At 39.3% G+C, this 13,148-nt stretch overlaps 1 protein-coding gene and 1 non-coding gene across 3 annotated transcripts in view; both read right to left on the reverse strand.

Moving 5' to 3' along the window:
* RGS17 (regulator of G protein signaling 17) overlaps positions 1 to 13,148 on the reverse strand; it is a 103,634-nt gene that overhangs the window by 50,671 nt on the left and 39,815 nt on the right. The gene's annotated exons all lie outside the window — the stretch shown is intronic.
* TRNAC-ACA (transfer RNA cysteine (anticodon ACA)) lies at positions 3,133 to 3,204 on the reverse strand. The gene has a single exon. It is a non-coding gene; the product is annotated as a tRNA-Cys (tRNA).

Here is a 13,148-nt window from a genome sequence, read left to right on the forward strand (position 1 = left end):
ATATCTGTACACGACTACTGAAAAAACCATAGCTTTTACTACATGGATCTTTGTCAGCAAAGTGATATCTCTGCTTCTTAATATGCTCTCTATGTTTGTCATAGCTTTTCTTCACGTATACTCACACACACACACACAGACACATATACAGAGAGAGAGAGAGAGAGTCAAAGCAGAAACATAGACACAGTAGTAAGCAGTCAATTATCATCAGCTAGTTACACTGCCATCATAATTACCACTTCATTGGTGACACTTGCCCAGCTTGCTAATCCTCTGGTTTAGAAGAGGGACCCTCGGGACTTCCCTGGTGGTCCAGTGGGAAAGAATCTGCCTTGCAACGCAGGGGACATGGGTTCCATCCTGGTTGGGGAACTGTGATCCCACACGTGGTGGAGCAACTAAGTCTGCACGGCACAACTAAGGCCTGACGTAATCAAAGAAAAATATATTTAAAAAAAAGAAAAAGAGTGACTCTTACATTGTTGAAGGCAAAGAACCAGGGTGTTTTTTGTTGTTGTCGTTTTGTTACTCTGTTTTTAAATTTTCAAATCAGTCTTATAGCGATATTTTTGTCAAATAAAATAAAAAATAAATAATAAAATGAAAAAAATTGTACAAGCCCCAATTAGTCTCTGCTATTAGATTTGTGTATGTGTTAGTTTCTCAGTCGTGTCTGACTCTTTGTGACCCCTATGGACTGTGGCCCACCAGGCTCCTCTGTCCTTGGGATTTTTCAGGCAAGAATACTGGGGTGGGTTGCCATTTCCTTCTCCAGGGGATCTTCCCAACCCAGGGATTGAACCTGGGTTTTCTGCTTTGCAGGCAGATTCGTTACCATCTGAGCCACCAGGGAAGCCCTACTATTAGATTTAATAGATATAAACTCACTCTGTTAAATTGCTGTAAACATTTCTAAATGCTTCCTTTCCATTCCATTAGTTACGTTGTTGGGAACCAATAAGAAATGTTTTGCAAATTAGCACATGGATCACACGTGGCCACACACTGGGTAGCAAAGTTCTAACACTTACTGTCTGGACCAAATGTCAAAACTAGCTTTGTTGCAGGAAGATATTGGGCAAATGATGGCTGTCGTCCAGCAGGGGTTGCTCTTTTGGCTCATATGCATCCTGTGTACTGACTGACTGATGAGAAAATGTACTGAAGTAGTTCACGTATCTTCGCTAAGCATGATACCCAGATCTTGCTGGGAAAGATTGAGGGCAGGAGGAGAAGTGGGTGACAGAGGATAAGATGGTTGGATTGCATCACCAACTCAATGGACAGGAGTTTGAGCAAACTCTGGGAGATGGTGAAAGACAGGGAAGCCTGGCCTGCTGCAGACCATGGGGTTGCTAAGAGTCGGGCACGACTTAGTGAATGAACAATACAACAAGGTAAGATAGAAGTGAAACTCGGATATACCTTAAGAGGTGTGTTAGAATTCAGATGTATTTTGTGATAAGTGTATTAACGTAAGTGTTTCATGTCATTCTTGAGATATACAAAGAAGGAATTTTTTTTCAGGATTTAGAACATTTTTGAGGAGGAAATGAACTCTGCTATTTTCAAGAAAAGAGCTGCCCCTATGTATAAGGCAAATTTACACAATTTTTTATATTTCCAAAACTGATAGTATTTTCTGTATAATTGTTACTGTGTAACAGTTTACTCCTGTCTGTTCAATGACACACAGATAGTACAGCCAAAAGTCAGCAGAGTTCTGCTGCTTGCAAGTCAGCATTTCTGAGTTTTAACACACAGACCAAATTAATTCAACATGAGTGGCATTTCTACTAATAATACATCCCTTTCATTGTGTTTGGCTCTGTGCCCTTTTTTTCAACTAGTCACATAAAATGTGTTAAAAACACTATTCACTTTCAACAGCTTCTGCACAGCAAAACTCCCTGTTAAAGCAGAATGGTTGTCAGAAATACTTGAAGTTCTCTAGTAACCATATTGAATCGACTGTGGAGTAGAATGAAAAAAAAGTCTCCTTAGTTCTGTAACTGGGAGGAAAAAGGCTGCCTTCCTGGTTGCCAGGTATATAGATGTTATAAACAGGATGTACTTTATTAGAAACTTCTCCTGTGGCTTAGTTAATTGGATGTTGTGATCAGTCTTTGGTCTCCTCATTAATTGCATTGGCAGAACTTTAAAAAGGATTTCTGTACAGACAGTCATCTATGGTTTATATCAAAGATAGATTTTATTGATTGCCTTTCATATGGAAACCTCAGGTTGGGAAAGGAACTAAGACCCACTCTTTGAACTTTTCTTTTGAAGTATACTATTAAGAGAGAAAGGGCTTCCCAGGTAGCACTAGTGGTAAAGAACCCACCTGCCACTGCAGGAGACATAAGAGACATGGGCTTGATCCCTGGCTTGGGAAGATCACCTGGAGGAGGGCACAACAACCCATTTCAGTATTCTTACCAGCAGAATCCCATGGACAGAGAAGCCTGGTGCGCTACAGTCCACAGGGTTGCCAAGAGTCAAACATGACTGAAGTGACTTAGCACACAGGCACGTTAAGAGAAAAAGACTTGGAAAGGCAGAGATCATCATCTGTTCCCCTGTTAGTGCAATTCAGCATGAAACCACGAGCTGCCCTCCCTGGATGCCGATCAGAATAAAGAACAAAACTGGGCTGATTATTTCAACTAGATGAATTTACAAAATGATGAATAAGTAACAATATAAAGAAACAAATCTGTACATTTCATTCTGTGCTGTATTTGAGATGACTTACACAGATCAAGTTAGGTGGCCGAGCTTTAAATAAGCTGAAAATAATTTGATTTGTTATTTTGTAAAGTCCATTCTTATTTGTCATTCACAGGTAAACCTAGTTCAACACTGATCCCATGTACAGAGAAAAAAAAATAGAAATTTAGTATAAAGCAAAAATGAAAAGGATGCTTTTAAATTGTATTAGAAGAAATTAATTGCCATTTGGAAAGAGATAAAATTAATTAAGAGGTTTACATGAAGTGAAAGTGAAGTCGCTCAGTTGTGTCTGACTCTTTGCAACCCCATGGACTGTAGCCTACCACACTCCTCCATCCGTGGGATTTTCCAGGCAAGAGTACTGGCGTGGGTTGCCATTTCCTTCTCCAGAGGATCTTCCCAATCCAGGGATTGAACCTGGGTCTCCTGCATTGTAGGCAGAAGCTTTACCATCTGAGCCATCAGGGAAGGCCAAGAGGTTTACATGCTGCTGCTGCTAAGTCGCTTCAGCTGTGTCCGACTCTGTGCGACCCCACAGACGGCAGCCCACCAGGCTCCCCCGTCCCTGGGATTCTCCAGTACATATGTGGTCTCAAAAGAGTAGGACATGACTCAGTGACTAACAATTATATAGCCGACTGTGTTAGCTGGGTACCCAGGCTAACTTTGTTGGACTTACAAACAAATGGGAGTTACAAACCCGCTCTTGGAATGAAATTTGTTTGTATGTAGGGAAATTAGTGTATATAGTCAAAGTGTTAGTTGCTCAGTCGTGTCTGACTTTTGTGACCCCATGGACTGTAGCCCACCAGGCTCTTCTGTCCATGAAATTCACCAGGCAAGAATACTAGGGTGAGTTGCCATTTCCCACTCCAGGGGATCTTCCCAACCCAGGGATCAAACCTGCCTTCTGTAATTTTGAGTTGAGATGTTTCAAACAGGAGCAACGAAAGCTGTTACATTTCACTTATACACGGCTTTAGTTGCATTGTAAAAATTATGCTTTTATTTTCATTTAGCTCTAAACATTTCCTACTTCTCTTGTGTTTTTTGACCCATAATTTGTTTAGAAGTATGCTAATTACTAAATATTTGAATATTTTTCAGATATTTTTCTTTTGTTAATTTCTAATTTAATTCCACTTTGTACTGAGAACATTTTGTATATATTTTAAAATTTTACTTTAATTTTTAAATTTAATAACTACTTATGATTCAGCAAATGCTCTATGGTAAAGATTTCGTGTGTACTTTAAAAGAATATGCCTTGTGCCACACTTGAATGCAGTGCTTGTAAATTTCAACTGGTTGACAGTGCCACAGTCTTTTATATCCTTTCCAATTTTCTATTTGTTCCACCGATTACTTACAGAAGACTGATGAAACCTCCAATTATTATTGCCAATTTTTTCTTTCTCCTGTCAGTTCTATTAGTTTCCATTTGGTATTGTGAAGTTTTCTTATTGTGGCTATACACATTTATCATTGTTATTTCTTTTTGATGAAATGTCCCTTTTTATTTCCAATTATACTCTTTATTCTGAAGTCTAGGTCTCTGATAGTAACATAGATTTCTTATAGTTACTTATTTGACAGTATATCTTTGTCTCTTCATCTACACGTACCTTTAAAGTGAGAGTTTTGCGGTAATATATATAGCTGAGTCTTGCTTTTTTATGCAACCTGAGGATATCTTCTAAGTGGAATGTTTAGACCATTAAAATTTAAAATAATTATTGACATGGTTAGTTTTAAATCTATCATATTTCTCTGTTTTCTGTCTCATCTCTTCTTTCTCCTTTTTCCCCCTTCAGTATACACCCCTTTCATATGCCTCCATTCTGTTATTATTGTTATACCTTTTATTTTTACATGTTTTAAACCCCATAATAACACTGCTAATATTTTTGCTTTAACCGATCAATAAATATTTAAAGGAAGTGAAAAATAAGAAAAAAGTATTTCATATCTACACACATATTCATCATGTCTGGCCAGCTTCACTTCTTTATTCTGGCTGAATGACTGTCTTTAACACTTCATGTAGCACACTTTTGTATGGCACACATTTTCTTAGTTATTGATTATCAGATTGAATCTTAATTTAGATGTCAATCTTGGAAGATAGTTGGGGAGTGTAAAAATTCTAGGTTGACTTTCAGTATTTTAAAATGTCATTCTATTATCTTCTGACTTGAATAAGGTTTGAAGAAAGTTTGAAGTCACATTCATCTCTGTTTCTCTGTATATGGTGTGTGTGTATGTGTGTGTGTCCTGGTTGCTGTTGTGTGTGTGTGCTAAGTCACTTCAGTTGTGTCCGACTCTTTGGGACCCTAAGGGCTGTAGCCCAACAGGCTCCTCTGCCCATGGGGCTTCTCCAGGCAAGAATAGTGGAGTGGGTTGCCAGGCTCTCCTCCACGTGATCTTCCCAACCCAGGAATCAAAAACATATCTCTTATGTCTCCTGTATTGGCAGGTGGGTTCTTTACCACTAGCACCACCTGGGAAGTCCGTGTTAGGACATCTATTTATTACTAGCTTCCATATTGCTATGTCTGTTAGTGTGATTTATTTGGCTTGATGTTCACTGAGTTTTTTTCTGCGAATTTATACAAATTCATCAAATTGGAAACTTTTAGTTATTATTTAATAACTAATAAATAATAATTAATATTATTATTATTTCTTCAAATATCTTTTGTGCACTGTCTCTTCCAAACTCTGGAATTCCAGTTACGTATATATATATACACATTACATAGCTTGGCATGGAGGTCTGTTCCTTTTTATTTACTGTATGGAAGGCACTGTATTTTTCATCTGTGTGTTCCATTTTGTTATTTTTTTCTATCTCCACTTCTCTTCATTATGTTCATGTTTTCCTTTAACTCTGAATACAGCAAAATAGCAATCTTAACATTTTTTACTAGTTCCATCATCTATGCCCTTTTAAAATTCCGATTCTGATCGTTCTGATATTTCTGTGGGTTATGAGTCATGTTTCATTGTGTCTTTGTACATCTAGTAAGTTTCTCCTGGATGCTGAACACCGTAATTTTATACTGTTTGGTGCCTACATTTTGTTTTCCTTCTTTAATGGGAGCTGGACTTTGTTCTGGCAGGCTATTAAGCTACTTGCAGATCATCATAATCCTTTCAAGGCCCCTTTTAAAGCTGTGCTAGCATGGCTTTATCATTCCAGGGGCAGTTTAGCGCCGCTCCTAATGCCTGATACAACTGGGGTCCCCACTGAATGTTCCACGTGACTGCTGTGAACTATGCATCTACTCTGGCTGGTTCAAGCTCGAGCGGCTTCCTGCCTAGCTGTGAGCTCTGGGAACTGTTTACAATTCTTCCCTCCTTTGTTTGACTGTGGAGTGTCACCTTAAACATATATGGCTTAGTACCCAGCAAAGACCTAAGAAGTCTCCACAGGTTTCTGAAGTTCTTCATCTGAAAAGTTACTTCCTCTATGAAACTCACAAATTCCAGTCTCTCTCTCCTCCAAAATAAGATCGTATCTCTAATTGGATGTTCATATACATTCTGTGTCTCATTTCCAAGGAATACTTTATGAGACTGAGAAAGTTAGCTTCTGTCACTAGTTTTTAAGGAAAAAAATAGATGAAGAAATAGTTATTAGAGCTGTCAGCACAGCTGGATTTAAAAAAATCCTCTTTTGGGAAAATGCTGAAACAGATTAAGGTCTATGCCATGGCCAGCTTTATAGGAGGCAAACGTTTTCTAATTTCTTTTAATTTTTAAACAAATGGATCATTTCCTACAGGCAAGCTTGCAAAAGGAAAAGCTGGCAAAGTGTGAGTCTATTTTTATGGAAATAAGGTCATTAGTACTAATATTTGATGCACACAATTCATTAATTCTTGGACAATCTTGACAGAGGACGAGAGAAAAGAGAAACAAGCAAGAAACAGAACCAGTAAATATTATTCCATGGTTAGATTTTGGAACTGAAATATAAAAACTGCTACAAAATGAATAAAGTTTAAAACCATAGCGCCACTCTTGAACAACGAAAAATCTGAATCACAAGCTAAAGTCACTTGAATATGTTGATACTGGAACCTATAAAATGGCACGTTGATTTTGAGAGGACAGTATCAGTTTTACCATATTAAAAACTGTAATATTTATTTCCAGATAAAGGGTTTATATTTTTAAACATGTACACACACATATTAAAAATATCGTGTTAAACCTTGTTATCATGAACTAAGAACATTGACAGTATTCATGCATAACATTCAGGTATGATGTGTGATCTTGGGTTGTGAGAATTAATGATAAATAAACCACTGAACATGCGTGAATGACTAATCTATTTAGCAGAGGGAAGAGATGACTGCATTGAAAAGACTTGGTCTTCTGGCATGAAGGTGGTAGGAGGGTCTGGCAATTCCCAGATGGGAAGAGCAGAGTTTCTACCATCAGCTGGAAGTTCTGCTGCTGTTGCCTCAGCTGGGCCTTCCTCCTGGATATTTAGCTAGAGTCTGTCTCACTGGCCCTCTTAGAAATCTGTGTGCTATTTAAACTGCCTTAACAAATTTGCTTTCTCTTTTATTGTAAAGTGAATCCTGTACCTGAAACCAAGAAAATTTACTGAATTTAGCTACATGGTGGGGGGGGGGGGGTCAATGACAATCAGATGACAGGCCGTTTGAGTATAGTCCTAGGATGTTGGACTATACTCAATTCAGTTCAGTTCAGTCGCTCAGTCATGTCTGACTCTTTGCGACCCCATGAACCGCAGCATGCCAGGCCTCCCTGTCCATCACCAACTCCCGGAGTCCACCCAAACCCATGTCCATTGAGTTGGTGATGCCATCCAGCCATCTCACCCTCTGTCATCCCCTTCTCCTCCTGCCTTCAATCTTTCCCAGCATCAGGGTCTTTTCCAATGAGTCAGTTCGTCACATCAGGTTGGAGGAGTGTAAATCGCTGTCATGTCTGACTCTTTTGTGACCCTATGGACTGTAGCCCACCAGGCCCGTGTGTCCACAGAATTCTCCAGCAAGAATCCTGGAGTGGATAGCCATTCCTTTCTCCAGGAGATCTCCTTGACTCCCGGAGGGATTGAACCCAGGTCTCCCGCATTGTGGGCAGATTCTTTACCACCTGAGCCACCAGGCTGAGGTACAGACTCGAGGTAAGGAAAGGAAGTCAGTCAGCTTAAACAACTCTTTCAAAAGTTTGGTTGCATTAATCCCGTATTCCTAACTCGTCCTGCCTTGGCTCTCCCCTTTGGTAACAAGTTTGTCTTCTATGTCTGTGAGTCTGTTTCTGTTTGGCATATACATTCATTGTATTATTTTTCAGATCCCACATATAAGTGATACATACAGTATTTGTTTTTTCCTGATATATTTCACTACGCATTACATTCTCAAGTCCATCCATTTTGCTGCAAATTGGAAATCAACTATACTTCAATTTTAGAAGTTTGGTTGTGCAGAGGAGAGGAATGGGAGAGAATAGTTGGAAAAGGATATAGAGTCAAGGGAGGGAATTGTAATTTCTAAAGATGGAAATGAATAAGTCTTCTGAGAAGGATGGAATGTAATACAAAAAACAGCTGGAGGTAGTCTTAGCTAGAAGAAGCTGGTCCTCCTTTAATACAATAGAAGGCTGGAAAGATTGAAGGTAGGAGGAGAAGGGGACGACAGAGGATGAGATGGTTGGATGGCATCCTTGACTCACCAGACATGAATTTGAGCAAACTCTAGGTCAGAGAAGTCTGGCATGCTGCAGTCCATGGGGTTGCAAAGAGTTGGACACGACTTGGAGACTGAACAATAACATAGGTACTGTCCAGGGAAAAGCTTCTTTGACTCCAGAGTGGCTGGAAGTATACAAATATTTGCTCTGGAAGAGCCTCAGCTAGTACACGAAGAAGGAACTGAGAAGCGCCATAGGAACATTCATTAAAAGACATCAGTCCTGAATACTCATTGCAAGAACTGATGTTGAAGCTGAAACTCCAACATTTTGGGCACCTGATGTGAAGAACTGACTCATTGGAAAAGACCCTGATGCTGGGGAAGATTGAGGGCAGGAGGAGAAGGGGATGACAGAGGATGAGATGGTTGGATGGCATCACTGACTTGATGGACATGAGTTTGAGCAAACTCTGGGAGATGGTGAAGGACAGGGCAGCCTGACGTGCTGCAGTCCATGGGGTCGCAAAGTCAGACACGACCGAGCGACTGAACTGAACTGATATGGAGAAAAACTCAAAACTTTGTAGCTGTATAACATTTAATTGACTGCATTTGTATGCTATTCGTTATTTATATTTGTGAACAATATAACCACATTATAAAAATTTAGGTAACAGAGGGGGAAAAAAGTCAATGTACAGGCCTCCTAGTTTCACGATGCTTTTAAAATTGCGTTTTTAAAAATTTACGCTTGGTCTTTTGCTTGTTTCCATCTATGTAGTATTCAGTTATTATTCTAATACTATACTATTTAGTTGCTATAATTTATGTAGCCTTTTCTCTATTGCTGCTGCTGCTGCTAAGTTGCTTCAGTCGTGTCCGACTCTGTGTGACCCCATAGACGGCAGCCCACCAGGCTAGCCATGACTGTATCTAAACTTAATCAATGCATAAATGTAAATTATAGCTCTAAGAAGGAGCTCAGGGATTATCAAATGCTACATCCTCTTCACATAGAGGAGAAAACGAAGATACAAAGTCGCTGAATATATTCCATCAGAATCACACAGCAAATGAGCAGCCAAATCAGGACCAGACCCCTGAACCATAACACAGACAGAAGGCAGGCTGGCAGAACTGATTGGATCTGCTATACTCTTGCTCAGTGTTTTTCAAAATTCTAGTCTGGAAAATGTTCACTACTGGTCACCCTGAGATAAGGGGCTTATGGAAGAATATGAAGAGAAAAGCATTGATTTATATTTTGTCACTGGTCAGTTACCATCAGCTCCCATATCAGCATCAATCTGTATATCAGCCTTTGAGTAGGACAGTGCTAACTGAAAAATCACTCACAAAATCTCTGGTTCTTTCTATATCCATCACTAGCATTAGTAAATATTATGTTGGAGTTTCATAGCCACATTTAACTTATATCTTTCCTTACAAAATCAAAACAAATGCCCAAAGACTGATGTTTTGAAAACAAAGCACTCACACTTGCTCTGTAAGTATGAGCATGAAGTGCTTACCATGCAGTTTACATGGCTTTAGCTGAAGAGATGCACATATGAACAAGGAGTGTACAGGAGATGGGCTGTCCTTTTAATCTGGTCCATTTTCTTGTTTGATAATTCAGCAGAGTTCTTGGGGTTCATCTTCTCCTGTGTTCTGAGAGAAGAATATGTGTATTCCTGATAACTATAGGCTTCACTCATCCCTGACCACTACAGAAATAAATATTTCAAGAAATGTTTTATGTATTTAAACACCAAATGCACATGATAACTATAACCTTCCCTCATCCCCAACAGCAGAAAATGACAATACTAAGAACAAACAAACAAAAACCAAAATAAACAAAAAACTCAGGATGGCATGATGCCATGATTCATCAAACATGATGTCAACTGATTTTCAGAACTAATGATGAATTTGGATACAGGGACGGGGGAATATGGTGGGCTTCCATCTTTGGGGTCGCACAGAGTCGGACACGACTGAAGCGACTTAGCAGCAGCAGCAGCAGCAGGTTATACCTGGTTGTGGTAGATAGCATATTTATAGCTACTTTGATTCCTACAGCTCCTCCCAAACTAGGTTATCTGTTTTCAGATGCTTAAGCATCATTATTACCACCGTTAAAGGCAGCACACTGAATATTCTAAATCATTTGTCACAAACATCCTAAGAGGTAGGCACTATTCTTTAACTCTATCATATAAAGGAGAATGGGCTCCAAAATCACTGCAGAAGTGACTGCAGCCATGAAATTAAAACACATCTGCTCCTTGGAAGAAAAGCTATGACAAACCTAGACAGCATATTAAAAAGCAAAGACATCACTTTGCTAAAAAGGTCTATATAGTCAGAACTCCAGTAGTCATGTATCGATGTGAAAGCTGGACCATAAAAAAGGCTGAGCACTGAAGAATTGAGGCTTTAAATTGTGGTGCTGGAGAAGATGCTTGAGAGTCCCTTGGATTGCAAGGAGATCAAACCAGTCAATCCTAAAGGAAATCAACCCTGAATATTCATTGGAAGGCCTGATGCTGAAGCTGAAGCTCCAATACTTTGGGCACCTGATGCAAAGAGCAGACTCATTGGAAAAGACCCTGATGCGGGGAAAGATTAAGGGCAGGAGAAGAAGGGGACGACAGAGGATGAGACGGTTGGATGGCATCACCAACTTAATAGACATGAGTTTGGGCAAACTCCAGGAGACAGTGAAGAATAGGGAAGCCTACCGTTCTGTAGTCCATGGGGTCACAAAGAGTCAGACATGACTCAGTGAATGAATAACAACAATAAAGGAGGAAACTAAATAAGAGAGGTTTGTAACATAACTTGCTCTAGACCAGCCATACAGATGTCAGATGTGAACCCAGGTATCTGGCCTGAGAGCCTGCGCTCTTAACTGCTAACTGATTGTTTCTCAATGATTTAGGATGAGTTAATTCATGACAGTACCTGGAAGTGCAATTGAGCAAATTCCATGGTTCTTTTGATCTTAATAGTCTTCTGAGCTGTGCAAAATGGTAGCTACAAGCCACATGCGACTACTTAAAATTAAATTAATTAAAATCAAATACTATTAAAAATTGACTTCTCCAGTCACACAGTTAGTAGTTAACTGGGACAGCGCACTTCCATCACAAAGAGTTCCACTGGATGGCACTGGTCTATAGTAACACCAAAATTCTCAACAATGGACCACCTACTTTGCTTTTATATATCTTTCTTTTGTAATGCCCTCTGCAAATAAAGATGGTAGATAGAAGTGGCAAGGTTTATAGAAGAATAAAAGTCTACCAATGTCTAAGTGACTTAAATCTTTAAACGGTAATTTAGGAAGTGCAACCAAAATATTTTTAATAGGTACATGATAGGTAACAATAAAGTAACTCAGAACTCAGAGTAAAATTAGTGAAAATATAAACATAAAAGTATTCATTATTTTCAATAATGAAACCCTGTTTTTTATAAACATGGGGACAGAGTGGTTTAGGAGACAATACAAATGCAATTGCATTTTTAAAAAATGTTTATTTATTTGGCTGCACTGCGTGGCTTGTGGGGTCTTAGTTCCCCAATCAGGGATCAAACCTGTGCCCCTTGCAGTGGAAGTGTGGAGTCTTCACTACTGGACCACCAACGAATCCCTGAAATAGTATTTTAAAGGACTGTAATATAAACTACTGAATTTCATTCTGTGAGAAAAACTGTAATAACAATCAGGAGACGGTTTCTTTACCCAGAAAAAGTATATTTGAAAGGAAAAATCAGCCGAGTTCAAGTAAATGTATGGCTTGATAAACCGACTCAAAATAATAAAACTTTCCATAGTAGAAAGATTTATCAACTTAGCATGAGGACAAGAGTCACTTATCCTATCTCTTTTTCTAATTCAGTGCTCACCAAGCAGTTATCATGGACTTCCCTGGTGGCTCAGACTGTAAAGCGTCTGTATACAACGTGGGAGACCTGGGTTCAATCCCTGGGTCGGCAAGATCCCCTGGAGAAGGAAATGGCAACCCACTCCAGTACTCTTGCCTGGAAAATCCCATAGACAGAAGAGCATGGTAGGCCACAGTCCATGGGGTTGCAAACAGTCAGACATGACTGAGCGACTTCACTTTCTTTCTTTCTTTTCTTTAAGCAGTTATCATAATCAAGAGTGTTTATTTCTATAAGAGGTAGAGGAAAAAAGTTCACATTTCACTCCTGTTTTTTAATACCTACAATAAGACCATTTAATAATTAATAAAATAATAAATAATTTAAGCAGTACTTTAAGCAAGTATTTATAGACTAAATAAATATTTTAAAGAAAAATTTAGTATTTAAAATTATCTAATTCTACTTAGTATGATAATCTCTAGGTCAATCAATCATTCTTTTTTATGGCTGAGTAACATTCCATTATGGAGAAGGCAATGGCACCCCACTCCAGTACTCTTGCCTGGAAAATCCCATGGACGGAGGAGCCTGGTGGGCTGCAGTCCATGGGGTCGCAAAGAGTCGGAAATGACTGAGCGACTTCCCTTTCACTTTTCACTTTCATGCATTAGAGAAGGAAATGGCAACCCACTCCAGTGTTCTTGCCTGGAGAGTCCCAGGGACGGGGGAGCCTGGTGGGCTGCCGTCTATGGGGTCGCACAGAGTTGGACACGACTGAAGCGACTTAGCAGTAGCAGCAACATTCCGTTATACACATACACAAACTCACACACA

The sequence above is a fragment of the Bos indicus genome, chromosome 9 (assembly GCF_029378745.1).
Source record: "Bos indicus isolate NIAB-ARS_2022 breed Sahiwal x Tharparkar chromosome 9, NIAB-ARS_B.indTharparkar_mat_pri_1.0, whole genome shotgun sequence".
NCBI lineage: Eukaryota > Metazoa > Chordata > Mammalia > Artiodactyla > Bovidae > Bos > Bos indicus.